The sequence below is a fragment of the Leuciscus leuciscus genome, assembly GCF_965113295.1.
Source record: "Leuciscus leuciscus genome assembly, chromosome: 11".
Lineage (NCBI taxonomy): Eukaryota > Metazoa > Chordata > Actinopteri > Cypriniformes > Leuciscidae > Leuciscus > Leuciscus leuciscus.
Window position 1 is genome coordinate 20,141,244 of NC_138735.1, and position 12,586 is coordinate 20,153,829.

The following is a 12,586-nucleotide window of genomic DNA, read 5'->3' on the forward strand; positions in this document are numbered from 1 at the left end:
CACACACACAACATAAATTCCATAGACAAAGGGATTTTTATACTGTACAAACTGTGTATTCTATAACTTAACCCTAATCTTACCCATGCATTTTTATAATTATTTTTATAAAAACACCACTTGATTGAATGATTTATAAGCTGTTTTCAATTAAATGTTGATTTCAATTTCCGTCACATAAGAAAAAAATACTTTGGTAAATCATAATTGTGGCATTAAGTCATTACATTTACATTTAGTCATTTAGTTAATAAAAAGTAGAAACTATGACAAGTCGAAATTACGACATGAAAAGTCATAACTACTTTTTATGATTTTTTTTTATCTCAACATTTTTTGTGATAATTTCAAATTTAAATCTAAATTTGACTATCTCCTAATTCTTATTTAGTATCTAATAATTTCACTGTTATATCATAATTATGACCTTCTATATCATTATGATTTACTTTTTTTCTCATATGGCGGAAAAAGGCTTCCATACCAATTCACACCCTAACAGAAAACTTGTTGTAGAATAATAAAGAAAATTTTACTTCATATTTATAATTTAATTAGTGCATGACGCAACAATATACAAATTCTGACTGATATGATAAGCCAATACTTATAATTATCATTAAACGCTGATATTAAAATTGCATACAATTTTGTCTAAATAAACTAAAAATAAAACATTAAAAACTAAAATCAGTCATTTTAAATGCTACAAGTAAATGTATGCATCAAAACATAATAATTTTGATTACCAATATGGTAGAAATAATTGTGCATTCATTTTAATTATCTAATATTGAAATCCCTAACCCTCAGTATGAGCAATAGTAATAAAAGAACAGCATATGTCAAAAAAGCATTTGACATTTTGACCGTAAAGGAATTCAGCCTCTAAAGAAAGACAATACATGTCTTCATTACTGTGTGGTTTGATTTAACATTAAAACAGACACACACAGAGGATTCATCTCACCGGTGGCAGTTAAATGACTATTGGATTTATGGTCCCATGGTGCGTTTATACTGTAAATCCAGCCCGTTCTCATCCCAAGGCGTCATATATTGACGCTTTTGACATTTCGTCTACATCGAACGCACATGGCACCCTTTAGCGTCAATATGAGACGCAGATAGAAATGGGCCAGAAGGCGCCTCCTAGCGGTCTAACCCTATCCCTACACTACACCTAAACCTACCCATAACCGAACAAAGCTCTGTGCGTCTCATATTGACGCTAAAGGGTGCCATGTGCGTTCGATGTAGACGAAATGTCAAAAGCGTCAGTATTATGACGCCCAAGGATGAGAATGCGTTGCTAAATCTGCCCAGTTGGGAGACGGGACTCTGGTCGTTCGTTACCGTTATCTGCAGCGGCAGTGTTGTGTGAATTCTGATAATTATGCAAATCTCTGCCAATCCCCAGGAAAACTGTGAATGCCTAATAAACTCAGTTTTGATGCCCTTGTTAACCCGAGAGATGCACCTTCACGACCACAGCACCCGTCCCATTATCTGTCCCGCTTTATCCTGTATCTATCGTGCGATAAAAAGTGTAAAGAGTTGGAACTATACTTTCCTTCCGTGACTAACATATGAAGCTCCTAAAACAATGCATTTAAAGTGATTCATTGGTAGCCGAGTGGAGAGGAGAATTTAAGGGCCCATTTATCTCTGCCTCAAGGTCTTCTCTGACAAACCACACTGACTGCAGCTTCTGGTGAACATACGCCCTTGGATTTACTACCGGCATAATGATCATGTTCAAGTCTTCGCCATAGTGCGTTTTATACTGGCCATTACGCTGGTTATCATTTGGCATAGCTTGAAAGGATCATTTGCAGATGACAATGTATGTTGTGCTGACAAAAGGGAATGAAATGAGATGCTGTCAAACTCAGTTCAGCTCCAAACTAACAGCCTCACAGGCTCTTTTCCACGCCACTGCAGTTCTCAATCAGCCTCCTTTGCAGATCCGTTTAAGCGTTGCTACTGCAGCAAATAGATCTGCATTAGAATTGGCTCAAGTAATTATACTCCAGGACTAAATGCCCTAAGAGTATGGGAGGGAAAATCATCAGTCAGCTATAGAGGAAGTGCAGAAAAACTGCAGGTTTTAGCACTGCAAAAAGTTAGTACCATGGTAAATTAATGGTATTTAAAAACAAACTCTTTTAAATCCCTTTTATTCCCTTTAATTTCCTTATTTTGCTGAAAACACATAAAATATCACAATTTGAATTTCAACATTGGCCCAGTGTAACATTGCAAAGCATGCTGGGGACTTGTAATTCCTTGCCTGGATGAATTATTCATGTAGTCCCAACACAGATAGATTTTGTAAACTATAGCTATATTTTACTACGTACAATGTGATCGCATGTAATGCGGTTAAACTCTGAAATACACTATAACTTTTGGCAAAGAGGAGTCTGGAGTCAGACTCAGATGTTTTTATATTCAGGCTATGGTTCATGTTTGATATTTTGAGCTGATTTTATAACACATTGTTTTTGTTTTTCATGTGTTTCCTAGCAACAAGCGCATGTTTCTGCATGAGTTTTCTGTGTTCGGAGCAACTTGAAAGTCTAGTGTATGGCCAGATTTTTCTGGAACCATTTACAGTGTCTGTTGTAGCAAGTAGCAACATTAATTTTTTATTTTTTATTTCCATGCATGGCAAAAGACTAACATCTAGTTTTCAAGTCTTTCTGGAGGAGTTACACTAAGACCATATTTTCAACATTTTCTTTTTAAGGCTTGGTTTCACAGACAGGGTTTTGATTAAGCCAGAATAAGGGTTTAGTTCAATTAGGACATTTAAGTAGCTTTTATAAACATGCCTTAGAAAAACATTAGTGTGCATCTTAAGACAAAACAATAGCACTGACAATATTTCAAGATATGTTGTAACATGCATTTTAGTCTGGGACTAGGCTTCAGCCTTGCCTGTGAAACTGTCAAAAAATGTTGTAATATTTATACATGCTCTGTAAATAGAGCACGTTCTTCACCCTTGGTCCTAATTTCCTATGCTAACCCTCATTCTGTCAATACATCTCACCTTCCGAACGTAGGTCACCTCTGTCTTCCATGTGAACATGGAAGGATCAAAGGGAAAAAAAGAAAGAAATGTGTGTTTGCATATGAATGCAGAAGCAAATGCATCTTTAAGCAGTTCTGATGAGGTCCAGGCACTTTCATTTCTCACCTATATCTCTCGTCAACAAATCCTTGGGAACAGAGAGAATCCATAACTCAAGTAATTACCATGCAATCAAATTCAAAGTTTTCATAATGCTGTGTTAATTACTCCCACGTTCATCACTCATCATGATGAGCCTGTCATTGCTCTGACAGGAAGAGTTTTATTTTATGAGTCATGATGACATATTCTACCATACAAAAACACACTAACAATCTGTTGATATAAAAGTTTAATATCTGGATAAATATTAATGGACAGCATCACAGCTCTGAATCAGCAGTTGCAGGTTGTTTTAGGAGGTCAAAGGCTCTAGGTTTCTTCAGGCTGTCCATTCTGAAATTTTATTTATTCCACGTCAGCATATTGCATTTTTAAATGACAATATAAAAAAAACCCTACTTTAAATTCAACCTACTGTTTCAAAGCCAACTGTAAAAAGGCTAAGCGTAAGTTTAGATTAAGTGTCTAGACAGACCATAAATCTGTATCCATCAGTTACTGTGTAACAGTTTATCTAAGTCTATATCTGCCCTGTTGTTCAAGGCCCTGCTGGTTTATGGAGAACCGGGACATTGTAAAAATACAAAGTGAGTTGATGAAATGTGGAAGAAAATCAACAGATAGAGATTAAGCACCTCTCTCTCTCTCTCTCTCTCTCTCTCTCTCTCTCTCTCTCTCTCTCTCTCTCTCTCTCTCTCTCTCTCTCTCTCTCTCTCTCTCTCTCTCTCTCTCTCTCTCTCTCTCTCTCTCTCTCTCTCTCTCTCTCTCTCTCTCTCTCTCTCTCTCTCTCTCTCTCTCTCTCTCTCTCTCTCTGAGGGATGCTTGTTAATGGAAGTTGTAGATAAGGACAATCAAGGTCTGGAAGTAAATCAACTGATCAGCAGCTCCGATCACACTCTTCACCATCCACAATAATCTAATTATAATAGATCAGTGCCATCTCAGTGCACCCAATTTTGGGTCATTCCCAATTTAAGGAATTATTTCTAAAGGAATTATTTTCTTAAAAGGGTATTACAGAAATGCACCAGACTCAGGCACTTAATTAATTAGAGCTCGATTAATTAAACAGGATGGAAATAAAGAGGGAAAGTTAACCACATAGTTATGTCAATTTGATATTCCTTCTGTAATTATTTTATCAGACAGGATTGAATGTTTTAAATTGAGGCAGACAAACTAATACCAAGTGCTAAACTAAAACCAATTAATAATTTTAATAATTTTCTCAGCAAAAATTATATCACTTCCCGAGGGACGAAAGTGAAATTAAGGATGCAAGAAAAATGAATGAATGATAGAATATTTTTTTTATATAAAAAAAAATTCATCCCTGAATTGGGAATTGTGATTAAATAAAACTAATATAATTTTAAAATGTGAGTTCAATATTATATATGCCACGGTACAGTAGTGGGCAAAGGTGATGTAAGGCTTATAAGCCTATCACAAATAAAACAACAATTATGTTATATAGGAAACTTGACATTTTCACCTTTTATTAGCTGTGCTTGGTGTTAATTGTTTTATTTGTGATAACGGAATGAAACATGCAAAATTGTGTGGACATAATTATTTGCCAGGTTGTCATACAAAGAAATTATGAATAAAACAAAAAAAGAGAGAACCAACAAAATATTAATAAGTGATTATGTTGTAGTAGTCATGGTATATTAAAAACCTTTGCCTTTTTTGCCAAGTGTGTTAGATAAATGAGGTTTAATGTTTTCTTTTCCATTTACATTTAAAATAATTAACATATCAATATTTTCTTCATATTTGTATCATTTAATTGAACTTGTAAGATAATAAAAAATAAAAAAACCCTCCGGACATTTTCTTTTGGCCACATTTATTGTTTTTTATATTTAGCTATAAATACTATAACCTCTGTATAATAAAATTTTATTTTTACAAAAATGTCCCCACATGGAAAAGGAAAAGGACATTTTGTCCTCATAACGTAGGGTTTACCACACACGCACACACGCACACACACACACACACACTGTCTTGTTCTAATTTTCACTGCTCCCTGTAGTCAATAAGTCTCTCTCTTCTTCTGTCCAGGTTATGGAATCTTACAATTCCAGGCCAGTAAAGGAAATTTACATTACTCTTTATTCTAAGGATATGGAGGTAATGCTGAGTGAAGCACTCTAAGGATGAAATTACTGGAGCATGAGAAGAAGATATTGCAGGTATTTAGAAAAGAAATGCTCAAAAGAGAGATCATAAAGGTCTATTTACGATGACACTAACAGAAACTGTCATGTCAACACAGCTTATTTAATTTGACACAAATGAAAATGACACTGCGAGGAACCGCTGTGCACAGTTCAATTATATTCAGCCAAAGAATTATTTTGGAATGAAGATGAGAGCAGCAGAAACACATACAAAAAGATGGTATAACGCTAATGCAGCAACAAGTCAAACAACATACAATGCACAATTTTTCCAATATATTTCCAACTCACAACCAAACATTCACCTGCGGCATTTCATTTCAGATTCAGTTCATGCCTGTCCTCATAAGATTAAAGTAATGAGGTGAGCATCAGGCTGTAGGCAATAGAGGATTTAAGTCTGTCTATCAGGCCGACTCCAAAACAGAACCAATAGTCTGACCTGCTCCAGCTCCAGCTAAGTAACCCCATATACTGTAGTCCTACATCACTCACTTCAAGTTCACTCTTTCCAAGATGAATGAGGAAAATGCACATCCCTCCAACGACCAGCGAGACATTCATTAACTGGCAGATTAAACTGTTATGACACAGACACGCCAGACTTTACTTGAGGTTTTGCAAAACAATGTATACTTTATATGGTATGAGAGATAAGGGACATTCATGCCTATTTTAATATATTTATAATATTATAGACTCAATTAATTTAGTAGTATCTGGTTCCACTTTATTTCGATAGTCCACTTTAGACATTCTACTAACTATAAGTAACTTTGCAACTACATGTCAACTAACTGTCATTAGAGTATTAGTAGCCTGTTAGTAGACTGTTAGGTGTTAGGGTTCGGGTTGTAGAATAAGTTGACTTGTAGTTGTCAAGTTATTTTATAGTCAGAAGAAATTCTGTTGGGGGAGCATCAAAATAAATTGTTAGCAGATATTAAGCAGACAGTCTATTAATAGGCCTACTCTATTGATTGCTAGTTGACATGTAGTTGCAAAGATACTTATAGTTAGTAGAATGTCTAAAGTGGACTATCGAAATAAAGTGTTACCGTATATATAGTATATATTATATTTATATCTCACAATTCTGACATTTTCATCAGAATTGCAGGTTTATATTGCGAGACATAAACTCATAAAAGGTGATTGCAAGTTTTAATCTCACAATTCAGAGTTAATATCTCTCAATTCTGATTTTATTTCTCGCAATTCATGACTTTTTCGCAGTATTGTGAGACATAAACTCGCAATTGAGAGAAAAGTTGACTGAAAAGTCAGAATTGTGAGAGAAAAAGTTCTCAGATTTTTTTTTATGGCGGAAACAAGCATCCATACTGCCTCAAATAAAACAGTAAACATAAGCTGAGATCAACTCTATATATACACTCACCTAAAGGATTATTAGGAACACCATACTAATACTGTGTTTGACCCCCTTTCGCCTTCAGAACTGCCTTAATTCTACGTGGCATTGATTCAACAAGGTGCTGAAAGCATTCTTTAGAAATGTTGGCCCATATTGATAGGATAGCATCTTGCAGTTGATGGAGATTTGTGGGATGCACATCCAGGGCACGAAGTTCCCGTTTCACCACATCCCAAAGATGCTCTATTGGTTTGAGATCTGGTGACTGTGGGGGCCATTTTAGTACAGTGAACTCAAGAAACCAATTTGAAATTATTCGAGCTTTGTGACATGGTGCATTATCCTGCTGGAAGTAGCCATCAGAGGATGGGTACATGGTGGTCATAAAGGGATGGACATGGTCAGAAACAATGCTCAGATAGGCCGTGGCATTTAAACGATGCCCAATTGGTACTAAGGGGCCTAAAGTGTGCCAAGAAAACATCCCCCACACCATTACACCACCACCACCAGCCTGCACAGTGGTAACAAGGCATGATGGATCCATGTTCTCATTCTGTTTACGCCAAATTCTGACTCTACCATCTGAATGTCTCAACAGAAATCGAGACTCATCAGACCAGGCAACATTTTTCCAGTCTTCAACTGTCCAATTTTGGTGAGCTTGTGCAAATTGTAGCCTCTTTTTCCTATTTGTAGTGGAGATGAGTGGTACCCGGTGGGGTCTTCTGCTGTTGTAGCCCATCCGCCTCAAGGTTGTGCGTGTTGTGGCTTCACAAATGCTTTGCTGCATACCTCGGTTGTAACGAGTGGTTATTTCAGTCAAAGTTGCTCTTCTATCAGCTTGAATCAGTCGGCCCATTCTCCTCTGACCTCTAGCATCAACAAGGCATTTTCGCCCACAGGACTGCCGCATACTGGATGTTTTTCCCTTTTCACACCATTCTTTGTAAACCCTAGAAATGGTTGTGCGTGAAAATCCCAGTAACTGAGCAGATTGTGAAATACTCAGACCGGTCCGTCTGGGACCAACAACCATGCCACGCTCAAAATTGCTTAAATCACCTTTCTTTCCCATTCTGACATTCAGTTTGGAGGTCAGGAGATTGTCTTGACCAGGACCACACCCCTAAATGCATTGAAGCAACTGCCATGTGATTGGTTGATTAGATAATTGCATTAATGAGAAATTGAACAGGTGTTCCTAATAATCCTTTAGGTGAGTGTGTATATATATATATATATATATATATATATATATATATATATATATATATGGTATTTTCTACCAATTTTAAATACATTTAAAACATTATTTATTTTTTTTATAATTTACATTATTTTAATTTTCACATTGCATCATCCCCATCTCCCTGCAATAAAAAATAAAAAAGGAATTAATGATTTGAAATTTCATTTTCACAGAGTAACTTTATTGATCCATATGGGAAAACTTGCTATAGCATGCTGCAAATGTACTAAAGCAGTATGCCATGTCTAATCTATTCACAAGAATGCTGCACAAATCAAAACAGGGTCTTACAGTCCTGGTTTCAATTTTATTAACATCGTCTAGAGAATTTCCTTCATGCTTTAGTTTGGCCAAATACCATGTTTTTTATCTTTCCCTTGTTCCTAAATCCCTTATTGACCCTCTTAAACTTGAGTGAATCTTTTCCTGTCTAAGCCCTTATGAATAACATAAATTCACCTGTTCTGCCAGATAAAAGTAGTGAGGGGATTATTTCAAACTCATTTTCTATTCATGTAAACTCCAGCCAATAACTATCCCTCTCCCTAACTAAACCTTTGGTCCTTTGGTGTTAAAAACCCCACGACTGGTGAACAAAAAGGGAGAAAAAACAACAGCAGAAAGTACTTATAGTGGAGAATGTACTGTCCCATTTAATTGCAAACACAAGTGGGGCACTTCCTACAAAGCTTCAGGTTCAACATTTCCCATATAACCCCATTGTCTCACAGGAAATGTGTCCAACTTCACCTACATTTTAACTCTTCTATGTGAAATCTATTCATGGCAAGTGACTTGAAATATCCCAAGCATGGGATATTTCAAATCACTTGCCATGAATATGTCACAAAATAGGGCTTCTATTCAATAAATGTACTTCAGCAAATGGGCAGCGGAAGGAGGGGATTTATTTTACATGTATAAATTAAGTAACATTGTTAATTGAGAATTTTTAATCGCTGGATACGGTCAAGAAGATCAAGACCTCTGATGTTGGACAGGCCAAATTTCACAATTTTAAGAGGGAATACAGACATTTAATGTGTGTAACTATCTAGATTAAGTTTGTTATAGTTCAACTAACGTATCTAATAGTTATTTTAAAAAGTCTTTTTAAAAACATCTGACTCTAATGTACGAGTAATGGATTATGGGGACATCTATTTGTATGTGAGAACAGTGTTGCCCTTTTCAAGGTGCCTGAGTGTGCGTGATGTGAAAGAGATTGAGTCATTTCCAAGACAACATTGCCTAAATAATTATCTATATTTTCTGCCTGGACGAACCGCTGATGGTGTTTAACCAAAGCATCAACATGAGTGGCCACAAATTCACAGACTGACTGACCTTTTTTGATAATGGTGTCCTTCCAAAATTAAAACTGGCCCAGAGAAACCAGCTGAATTTCTAAACAAATATACAAAATAACTCACTAGAGGACATCAAAAGACCTCTCCGCCAAACCACGCCATCTGAAGACTACCATTTTTATTTCATGCCTAAATAAGTTAGCAAAAAGACATCAGAACATCAACAAAATTATTTCAGAGGAGGTCATAATTTTACTCAACTGATAACCCCCATGCTCAACAACTCTCTCAGACACTCCGAAGGACATAAGACACATTTGTTACCTGTGGAAGTTCAGCGTTCAGCACCTGTTATCATTTAATCAAAAGGAATGTCCTGAAAACTTGCAGGCTGGTATGATAAATCGTTTTGCACCAAATAACGTTAATAGATGAATGATGGATTGAGAGAAGGTCATTTCTTCCTGTTAGACCTTTTCCAGCAACACAGACAACAATGACCTTTACCTCAACTTTCCCTAACCTTCCAGTCTAGAAACAGAACATCATGGGAAAGTGAGACAAGCAAAAGTGGAACAGAACTTCTGTAACACACTACTTACTCTGGAAAACTCAATTTGGCATCCATCATTCCACTCATCTGAGTATAAAGGCACATTCACAACTAACTAACTAACTTCAGCTATAACTAGCATCCACACCAGTGGACGATATCATTCTGGTTATTCTAAGCAAGTGATGCAGGTTTTTAATGTGGAAAAAACTCACTGCTCTTGACTGAATAACTTTATTAAGGATTAATCGTTTAATTTATACAGTGAAGACTATCCAGTGTTATTTTACATTTGAATATTACATTTATCTAGGCCCTACTTGACAATTACTGTTAGATCTACTTGAAAAACCTATTCCTGAAAAGCAATTTTTATTTAATTTGCATCATTGCATTGTTTGTAAAATCATTGTATTAATTTGTGCCATTACTTGTAATTTGATTATTTGTTTTTATTTTATCCCTGTCTGTTTACTTGTCTTTAATAATGTTTGAAATGTATTAGTTAGGCTGGTAGTTTTATCTGTGGTATTGAAATCGGAATAGAAAATTGTGAAAAAAAAAATATTTACGGGCAGTAAAAACTCTAAAAAGACACCGGCCATTGGCAAAAAGTTAGTTTTAGGCCCTGCTCATAATATTTAATCAAAATAAGTTCCCCTCCATCTTGCAGTGACATCTCTTCTCTGATGACGTGTTTACTGGCGTGAGGGCGGGACAACCTGTCAATCACATGACATCACAGCAATAGCAAACCACATTGATCCAATCAATTGCTGACGGGCATTTTTCTCTTGTTTTAGAAGCCGTTTCACTTGGACATACGTCACAAAAAGGAAGAGAAGTCAATAATAAGACCATCTCTGGAAAAGACTATTGCAACTTCTGTTTCATGCTAACTATTCGGCACTACTTTCATGTCTCTTGTATCACACTACGTACTCACTCTGACTTGTTTCATACAAATGCGACATGAGCCATCTTGTGTCTCTGCTATTGAGGTTTATTAATGTTCTGTTTATTGTAAAAATTACTTCAGTGCATTTCAGTATTAACATTACTGTAATATTGGTGTGGTGTTTGTCTTGTTGCTAGGTCAAATGTTTTGTGCATTGTAATGGACTATAATTTTAGCTCAATATTTCATGTCCACATATTTATTTATTTTTTGGCGAGTAGAGAGATAATGAACAGTAAGGCAGTCATTAGCACAAAATATGTGATCATTTTTGGATAGTGACCTTCGGACTGTATGACCTTCTTATCCCATAATAGGCTATCTGATTGAATAACAATGGATTAAATAGACACTTGAACTGGTGAAAAAAATGCCTTCTCTCCACTTTTCTTATAAAATTCAGTGAACTCACAAGTAATGTGAGGTGCCATGGGATCACTTCATCCTAAAATCCCTATGCAACAGTTCTCTAACCTCTTCAATAATTAAATCAAACCCTTAAATATATAGAATTTAATTCCCACTGACACTGCTCCTGATAAAATATGTAGGAAGAGACTGAATTTGACAAGATATGAGGTGAAGGGAGAATCTGAGCAATGCTTTAGAATAACTGCGTTAGCTCTGTGCCGTCGATTTGACAAATATATGTAACGTCATAAGCCTTCATATACTGTATAATTCAAGAAACAAGCCATGTGGTGAGCCAGAAGACAGGATTTGCACTTAATCGAGCAGTTGAGAAGACTGAAAGGTCAAGTTTTCCCACAAGAATAACCCTCGAGTTTCATTTCATAGCTGTCTCTTTGCTTTTGAAGTAAATCTGACAAGGATCGCAACTGCCATTCAACTAAAAAAAGAGCAAGATTATAGACTGAGACATACTGAACACTGCATTAGATCACTGATACTTGAAAAACCAAGTAGATGAACAGTGAAATTCAAACACAATGAGATTTGACTGAAAAGAAGCTCTAATACTCTCACAACCTCTTCATTTATACATTGTACATACTTGAGTGACCCTTAAAAGGGCACAATTCTTCAGGAAAAATCACCTTGGGTCTCAACAAAGCCGTGGAGAATCCATCGCAATCAAGCAGTAAATCTAAAAAGAAATTGAGTTGGGATTCTCAAGTTAAGGTTTTCCAAAGTCATTTCAAACTCTCCTGCTGTACTAAATGGGTCACAAAATATATATAAAAAAAAACATTATTAAAAAAATATCAAGTTTCATCATGGAGAAGGCTAAAAGTACATCTTAATGTATTGGCTCGGATGGTCTATAAAATGCTAATTACACAAAGCTTAAAAGCTAGCTGTCAAGTTTATGATTAATAGAGGAGACTGGGGCTAGTTGTCACACTTTTTACTCCAGTGAATACTTTTCTATTATTGAAAGTCAGTTTCAAAGTCTTAGTTACATTATCTTGCACATTTCAACCATTTTAGCTTATAAAAACACATTTGTGTAATTGACTTTTGCCTCAAACCCACTGAGATAAAGCCCTTGTGATGAGTGGAAGGCTGGGTTGGGATAAAAGTGAAGTCTAAATCAAGTGCAGAGACTAGCAGTGGAAAGTAGTCCAGCAGCTCAAACTTTTTTAATGACCTCTCCTGGCTCTTCGGAAAAGGTAATTGGCTAAAACGTGGGGAGGAACCACCTGCTGGGAAAGTGTCGCTCCGCTTTTAAATGGAAATGCAACTTGCTGTCACTCATACGAGCACACACACCGGGTTGATGTTC